Genomic DNA, 8,443 nt, shown 5'->3' with positions numbered 1-8,443 from the left:
CTCACTGAAACCAAGGGGAATCTTGGTGTTGGTGGACACAGGCTCAGCTCAAAGACTCTCTCCCTCACATCTCCATTTAATTTTTAAGTGAATCAATTGCTGTAAAGCTGATGACACATGTGTCTTTATTAGACTGCCCCAGTTATCAGTACAGGCTCACTTTGTACCCCCTTGGGTTGCCAAACACAATCTGTTTGACTGATGTCAGGTCCATTTCTGTGCATGATCATTCTTCCAGCAGTCAATACTGAGGTTTTTTAAGTTATTGACCAGACAGCTATTGGATGAGGCAGGGCCACATGGCCTACTGACCCAAAATACTGTAGCAAAAGTGGTGAAGATATGAAATCAATAACTTTATTGAAACAAATATCCGAGCCGACACTTTCTGCAGAAGGATTAAACGCAGGGGCTCTGCTGGAAATGGGTCGGGTTTGTGCTCGGCTGATGCTGCAGGAATTCAGTCAGGCCGATGGGAATGCACACCTGAGGGAGGGAAGCAGAGGAGCAGCGTCTGGTCCAGCATCAGGAGCACAGAGCTGTGCAGGGCAGCCACAGGACACACAGAGGGAGCAGGGTGCCCATGGGGTGACTCTGCTGAGGACAGTTTTCCTGCCCTGGTCCTTCAGTAACCCCTCCTGCTGCACTGAGGGGCTCTCCCCCTGTGTTTGCAGTGCTGAGGGCTCTGCCTGCCCTGGGCTGGCTTTCAGAGCGTTGAGCATCAGTTTCCATCCCTGAATTTGGGGACGGGTTGTGAGAGGTTCTCAGTGACACCCACGTTCTGGCAGCCCTGGGGAGCTGGATGTGTACAGATATATTCTGTATGCACCTGTATTGCTTTGCAGCTGTTTGCATGGCTTCACAAGGATGCAGAAACGCTGCTAAACCCATGCTCCGTGCATAGGCACATGCTTTATTTATTTGGTTAGTGTTTCAGATTTCATGGGTATTTTAAACTAACTAGCATAGCCTTGTCATCATTAACATGTGCTCAGTGATTATGGTGCTTCTACAGTGTTGCTTTTCATCCTAAATGCTTGAGCAGAGCCTCAGCCCTTTAGGTGAATCCAAGCATTTCTCAAAGCAGAAAATGTTGTTATCAGCACCAGTTAATACATAAAATCTTGCCATCGCTTACTGTGGGGCCACAAGAAAAATAATTTAATAAAATCAGTTGCTTTATTCTCAAAAATAACATTTTGTGAAATGGTTGTGAAACACAGAGGAAAGAAAGAGTGAAGAAAAGCCCAATAAACAGCCATTTTATTACTGTTGCTAGAAATAAAATAAGGGTGAGGGAGACTTGGCTACTGTTTTATTGTAGCCGTGAATTCACTTCTTTCATTTAAGTGTCTGTCACATTAGTAGAAAAATACAGATCACTCTGAAGTGTGTACACTGGCAGTGACTATGCCCATTTTTCATTTTAAATAACTTTCAGCTATTTTTTCCTCTCCACAGTTGGAGGTGGCAGGCTGGTATAGGAAGGGGTGCAAAATAAAAGCAGCATCTTTTCGTGGGCTTTGGGTGAGAATTTGGCACAAGTGGCTTTGCTCAGTTCCCTCTGCAATACATTCTCACTTTAATTGAGGGAATTAAAATGAAAAGAATTAGCCAGAATATATGTGCTTTATTTAATACTGCCACAGTATGTTAAACCTAGTAACAAACCCAATTATTCCCAAATCACTTCTCACTATTGAATGTGTGTTTTGAGGACTGAAATGAACTAACTATGAAGTCACTTTGCATCAGTGCTTTTGTATGTCAAACATTTCTCTCTCTACCACAATGCTGACATGATGGCTTTTAAGTCATCCCCTGCAGATATATGTAAGTTTAGCTGGATTAGCTGAGGATTGAAGCAACTTTAAAATTGGCTTGTGAAATAATTTTTAATAAAAAACATGATGTTTACACCATAAACAACACTAAGCTTTTATTTAATACATGCATTTGGGAGACGAATTTGAAAAATAAAGGTCCAGTCATAGGAGACATGCAGGAATTAGGGTAGGAATGAACTCTGCCCTCCCACATCCCCGTTGGGAGATCCCACCTGCACCGCTAGGTTTAAATCAGATATTAGGAGAAATTCTTCCCTGGAGGGCGGTGAGGCACAGGTTGGTCTGAGAAATTGTGATGTCCCATCCCTGGAGTGCCCAAGGCCAGGCTGGATGGGGCTTGGAGCAACCTGGGACAGTGGAAGGGGTCCCTGCCCATGGCAAGGAATTGTAACTAGGTGGTCATTAAATGTCCCAACCCAAACCATTCCATTGCTCAAAACTCTACCAAATGTAATGAAAAGCAGCAGAAAATGACAAAAATGGCCTTCAAAGTTATATTAAAATGGCAAATAGCATCAATTATGTTATGGTAGTGAATGTCCCTGTAATGAGTCATTGGGGAGGGAACATGCAGCCATGGAATTTGTCTCTTTATGTAGAGACTCACCTTCAAGAGATGTTTTACTGTGGCTGCTTCAGAGCTTGGCTGTGAGCTGGTGTATCTTTTAGCACACTCCAAATCTTTCCATATTCTCTGTCTCAGTGTGGAAATATTTCTGTACTTCATCCCAGTTCAGTAATAACAACTGTGTTTCCTGGCTGTTACATTTCTTTGGATTTATGGGTTATATTGCTTTGGATTTACAGAACAAAAAAAGCTATGTTCTGGTGTTACAAGTACACATAAATGTGGTTTTCTAAAACAGAGTCACCAGCTCTCAGCCACAGCCCACTGTTCTTTAGAAACTCATCCTCTTTATTATTTCAAGCAGTGAAAGCAAGACAGTCATTAGAGGAGTTTTATATTTTTTAAGTCTTTTGTATGGCACTTTCTGTGAAAAATGGTCCCTGAACAAACAACAGATTTTAGGGCTTGATTAAAGCCTGTCTCTGAGAATGGCATCTGAGTCCTTCCTTAGAGCAGCAGCTCCTTCCAAGGGTTACCAGCCCTCTGCTGGAAGAAGAGCAGGGAATGTCAACCTTATTTCTGACCTGATTTTTTTTTTTGCCTCAGTTCCAGGCACTGGCCCAGGTTTTGTTTTTCTCCATTAGACTAAACAGATCTCTGTTATCTGACAACTTTCCTTTCATGGCATATTTTACATGGAATTATTGTTTCTGAATACTATCTGCCTGTTTTCTACAGTAAGTTGGTGACAGAAACCCTGATGCTTTAGTATTGTTATAATAATGGGGGTCTGGCATGGCACAGACCTCTCCAATTCACACCCATATTACCTATACACTTTTATTTCTTTGAAGTCCTTCTGACAATATTTTTCCATGTATATTTCTAAGTTTTGAGTGTCTTTGAGCCCAGATCCATAGCCCTGCTCTTTGTCTTGTCCCCACTGTAGCTGCTGACACACTTTGGTTCAGAAGTTTGGTCTTGGGCTGCTGGTGGGAAGCCCTCAAGGGGACTGAACTTTGTTGAAGGGCTATCTGAATGAAATTATTTATAATGAGCATGCCTGGCAATTAGGTAATGCTAACCACTGGCTGCGGGTGTAAAATGAATATATTATATTCAACAAAGGGGAAGAAGTGGTGATGTTTGTGCAGCAGGCACCGCTTGCCAACCCACGGTATTTACATTCAGTACCTCTTTGGCTTAAATGTTTATACCTTAACAGATATTTTCTCAAGATTGAGAGACTGCCTGATATAATAGCAGGTAATCTGTACTGAACCTGAGAGTCAACTGATTACCAGGCTTGCCTGAATTACTATTTGCTATTACAGTATTTTAGGAACCTGTAATATCCACCATTACTTTCTCTTGTGAAAGTCCTTAGACTGACTCGCCGTTGCCATTTTTCCCTCTCAGGCAAATAAATATCGTGGTGAATCCAATACAATCAGCAGAGTGTAACCAGAGTGTATGAATTTTTTTGCACAGATAATTAAAGCCCAATGTTCTCCACTGTAACAATTACAAGTACTTGAGAAAACAATGACAAGGTCATCCTGTGGATGCAGCCATCAATCAGGGAATCCGCTGCCTTAATAAAACAATAACTCACTTGTTTAGGAACCAACGCACAGAGGAAGAGACAACAAAAGTGTTTCCTTGGACATATGTTCCCTTAACCACATCGATGTGGAGCAATAGCACACAGAGTGTGTTTAGCTAATGAGGACCAATTTCTCCTCTCTGCCCCTAAGTTGTGACTAAACCTCTGTGTTGGAATAGAAAAGGCCACTTGGATTGTGTGTGCACGTGTGGCAGAGTTCCCTCTTTTCCTTTGGGAATGGTGTGGTGGCAAATATTCTCTGTGGACAGCCCAGGCCAGTGCTTGCTGTGCTCCCCCATCAGCACCCACAGCACACAGGTGTGTGTACAGATGTGTACAGATGTGACTCAGCTGTCCAGCAGCACACAGCTGCACATAACTGATGCTCAGGCATGGCCTTGGATTAGAAAGGGAGATTTTGGAGCCTTTTTAGTGCCATGGTCCGGGATGAGGATGTGTCTGTCTGTAAAGTGAACAGACTGTGGCCAGTGGGTCGTGCTGGGTGATTATGACAGGGTCCCAACCGAAGTAACCATCTTCCATACCATTTTACATTTTTAAGTATGCATTGAATTTAGAATAATCAAGAATGAGTTAAATGTTTAGAATCCCGTCACAGCTATCTGGCAAAATCAAATACTGTCTAATACAGCCAGACACCAGTCCCATCCCAGGCACCTGTGTCCTGGGCTTTCCCTTGCCCTGGCTCAGTGCAGGCACTGCAGCTGCATCTCTGCTGCCCTTGAAGCAAACTCCCTGGGCTGTCCGTGGGCCTGCACTGGAAAGATGCTCAAGAACTGCAGAACATCTTAGAAGGGAAGCTTAAAAACCCAGCTGAGAACCATGTTACTCATTTGGGAGCAGACTGATCCACAGGCTAACGGGTGTGTTGAAGGGCAAATAGTGTACAGGTAGGGGAAACATCCATTCTTCTGTTGATGGAGGTTCTGACTGCCACTGAACTGCTTTTCAAAACAGCATCAGTATGTTATCCCCTGATAGCCATGTCCTGGCAATGGTGAAATGTGGAATCCCCGCACAGAACTTTTTAATTTGTAAGTTTACTTTTGAAATGATTGTTCATTTTGAGAAGTGGGTATCGTGTTATATGCAATAGAAACAGGGGAAAATACAATGAAATGTTCAATTTGAACCAAAGCATTTGTGAGGTGTGACTCACAACATGTGTGTTAATCAGTTAATACATAATTCCCATCTTCACTTCCCACATTTCACCCAGAACTGGAGAATTTTCTCATTGACTTCCTTGCCAGGGGTCAGGCAGAGTTTGCTGTTAGAAAAGCTCAAGTACAAACTTATAACTTCCACTATTTGAGTACAGGCTAAAAAGTGGAGAATGTGATTGTGAAAAAGAAGTCTGGTTTCTTTTATGTAACTATTGTAGAATTAATTGATGTTTTTAATTTATTTTTATGAATGTAATTATAAACTGATATCTCAGAGACTGAAAGCTGCTTTTATGTTATATACAAGTAACTACAAAGGTAATTTTGCAGGCTCCTACATTTAATCATTTGCATTTATACTCATTACTGCATACATATGGCAGAACTGAAGTGCAGAACTGTATTTCTGAGGCAACAGTAATTTTTTCAGACACTAATTAAGCCCATTAAAAGTACTGATCTTCTCACGCTCACATTCACAGAATAGAGGCATCAAAGCAGCAATTTGGCACGTTGGATGGGAAATCACTAATTTTTTCCACAGTTTTATGTCACGCATTTGCAAATATGTCTTCTTGAGCTACCCAGGGCCAAATTCAGTGAGATTGTCCTGTGGCTGGACATGCTGAATTTGAGGAGGGCACAGAGAGCCGTGGCTGTGCAGATGGCCTTGGCTTCACAAGCTTGCTCAGCTCCACAGACCCTCTGAGTGCTGCGCTTGTTCCAGGCACTCTCACCTCACCCTCACGGCTGGGTGAGAATCCTTTCCCCTACAAACGCCACTAAAGAGTTGAAGAAATGTTTAAAGCTCCTTTTGGGCAGCCTTACACAGCCAAGAGCTGCTGCCTTTGCAAGGTCCATTGAAAATACAGATTTGCAGTGCACAGAGAGGGCAGCTGAAGTGCTGGTGTTCTGTTCCCAGGGGCTGTCCCAGCCCTGAAGAGCTGGAATGTCACTAATAGGCCACTGTTATTTTTTGGCGAGGTGCTGGGCTGCTGGCTCTGTCTATATTTAGTGGTGGTGCAACTTAAATCAAAGCCCTGACGTTGTTAACAGCGTCGTGGACGTTTAATTGGATTTAAGAAACACACTCAGGGCCAGCCTCTCTTCTCAGTTACACATGGGCAGCTCTGCTGGGACAGATGGGTTTGTCTTCTTTTTTGTCATTCAGCTCCATGTAAACTCAGATTTTAAAAATGCACTGTTAGGTTTAATGTGGGGGAGAGCAGTGGGAACTGTGGCCTGTGGTGTAGAGCTGTGCATTCAAAACACAGGCCTGCAGAGAAATTCAGGTTAGAAGGGGCCTGGTGAAGTCTCTGCTCCTGCCTCCTGATCAGAGTCACTTCTGGCCAGTTTGCTCACAGCTTCATCCAATCCTGTATTGAAAACTTGCAAGGTTGGAGGCACATCCTCCATGGGCATCTGTTCCCCTGCTCGAGTGTTAAAAATTTCCTGATCATTTCCAGTCTATCTGGTCTCCTCTTGTGCCTCTTATCTCTTGTCCTCCCACCATAAAATTCTATAAAGCATCTGGCTCCATCACTTCAATGCCCTCCTCTCAGCACTAGAAAGCCTGTAATTCACACCAGTCCCAAAGGACAGCTGGGCTCACATCCAGGCTTCTTCTGCCACAAAAGGCTGCATTTGAACCCCATGATCTTTCAAGGTCCCTTCCAGCCTGGGCTGTTCAATGACTGTTTAATGTGTTAATTTTCTTTCGCAAGTTCTCTCAGGCCAGCAGGTGCCCCTCTCCCCTGGTTCAGCCCAACCTTCTCCAGTCCAAGGTGATTCCTTTCCCAAAGTCCTGTCCAGGTCAGGCAGAGCTGCTTCCAGGCGGGGCTGGGAATCTCCAGGAGGGATATTCCCAGTTTTCCTGTGTGTGCTTTGCCTATAAGGCGTCTCCAAGGCATACTGGGGGTTGTCTAAGCATCCCAAACACACAGAATTCTGGAAGATATGGACGTGATCTTCCTCAGCTGAAACTGGAGTGAGAGCTTGGGGATGAAGGTCTCAGCTCAGCAAAGCCTTTAAGATCCTCCAAATTGCTTGGCTGGGTAGGGATGGGTTGAAGTATCCTCTTTAAGCCAAAACCTGCATTTAAATACTTCACCAGCCTGTGCTCTAAACCCATGGACTGTGAGTGTGCAGGCTGCGTCATGATGTGCTTTTTTCCCAATGTTATATAAGAAAAAAAATTGCTGGTTTTTAAATTTAGATCATTGTTATTAGAACAGACGCCCTTGTAGGTAGTTTCATTTTGTTATAAAAGTGTCAACTCTTTATAGAGATAAGAACATCAATCTGTTTATGACTTTTTCTCTGACAAATATAAGAGGAATTTCTCGCTATCTTGGAAATTAGTGATCTTCTTTGTCCTGAGGTTCAGTTATGCTGACCTCCCTGTCATAACCCTGACTATATTTCCAAAGTGTGTGCTTTCCCCTGTCACAGGAGAAATCCGTAGCACAGAAACACAACCAGCGTTCCACAATTCATGGTAAAAAAAAAAGTAAAAAAAAAAAATCTGTTGTTGTGACAGAACAGATGCTGTATAGAAAGGATTGCTTACAGATGCATTGTAAGTTAATAATATCTTTTCCAAAGTATATTGAAAAATTAATGTCTGAAATGAAATACTTATGATTACAGGAAATAAAATTACTTACAACATTTTTTTCACAGCCTTTCACTCTCAACACGCACTCCTTTTCGCACACACATATACACACCCATAACTATTGTTAATTAAGACTGTCTCCATTATGGGGCTAATTAACAATTAGCATAAACATAATTAGCTGATGTTGACATTTAACTCATTACGTTGTTTAAATAATTTTCAGAAATTGCCCTTAGTGGCATTCTGTCATACTGAAATAATGGCAGCACTTTGTCATGTAAATTAAATGACATTTGTGTTGTTTCCTCTCTAACTCATGCATGGAAGATTTTTTTTTTTCCTTTTAATTTGGGCTTCATTCAGTTCAGAATTCAAGGTGATTCCTAAAATATGAGCTATAACCTCAAATCCTTGCATGTCTTCCATAAGTAGCCTGAACATTTGGGGATCTGCATCCTTTTACTCCAAAAGCTTGGATCCCTCTGTGCAGGTTCCCTGAGTGCTCCCCACAGTCCTGATAATGGGTATTGATCAAATAAAGGAGACTAGATACAGAACAGATATAAAGAAAACAGTTTTATTCCGAGGGTGGTGGAACACTGGAAAAGGCTGCCC

Source organism: Melozone crissalis, unplaced genomic scaffold (assembly GCF_028551555.1).
Source record: "Melozone crissalis strain CALT ecotype California unplaced genomic scaffold, PUWL_Pcris_2 ptg000132l_1, whole genome shotgun sequence".
Taxonomy (NCBI): Eukaryota; Metazoa; Chordata; class Aves; order Passeriformes; family Passerellidae; genus Melozone; species Melozone crissalis.
This window is presented reverse-complemented; position numbering follows the sequence as displayed.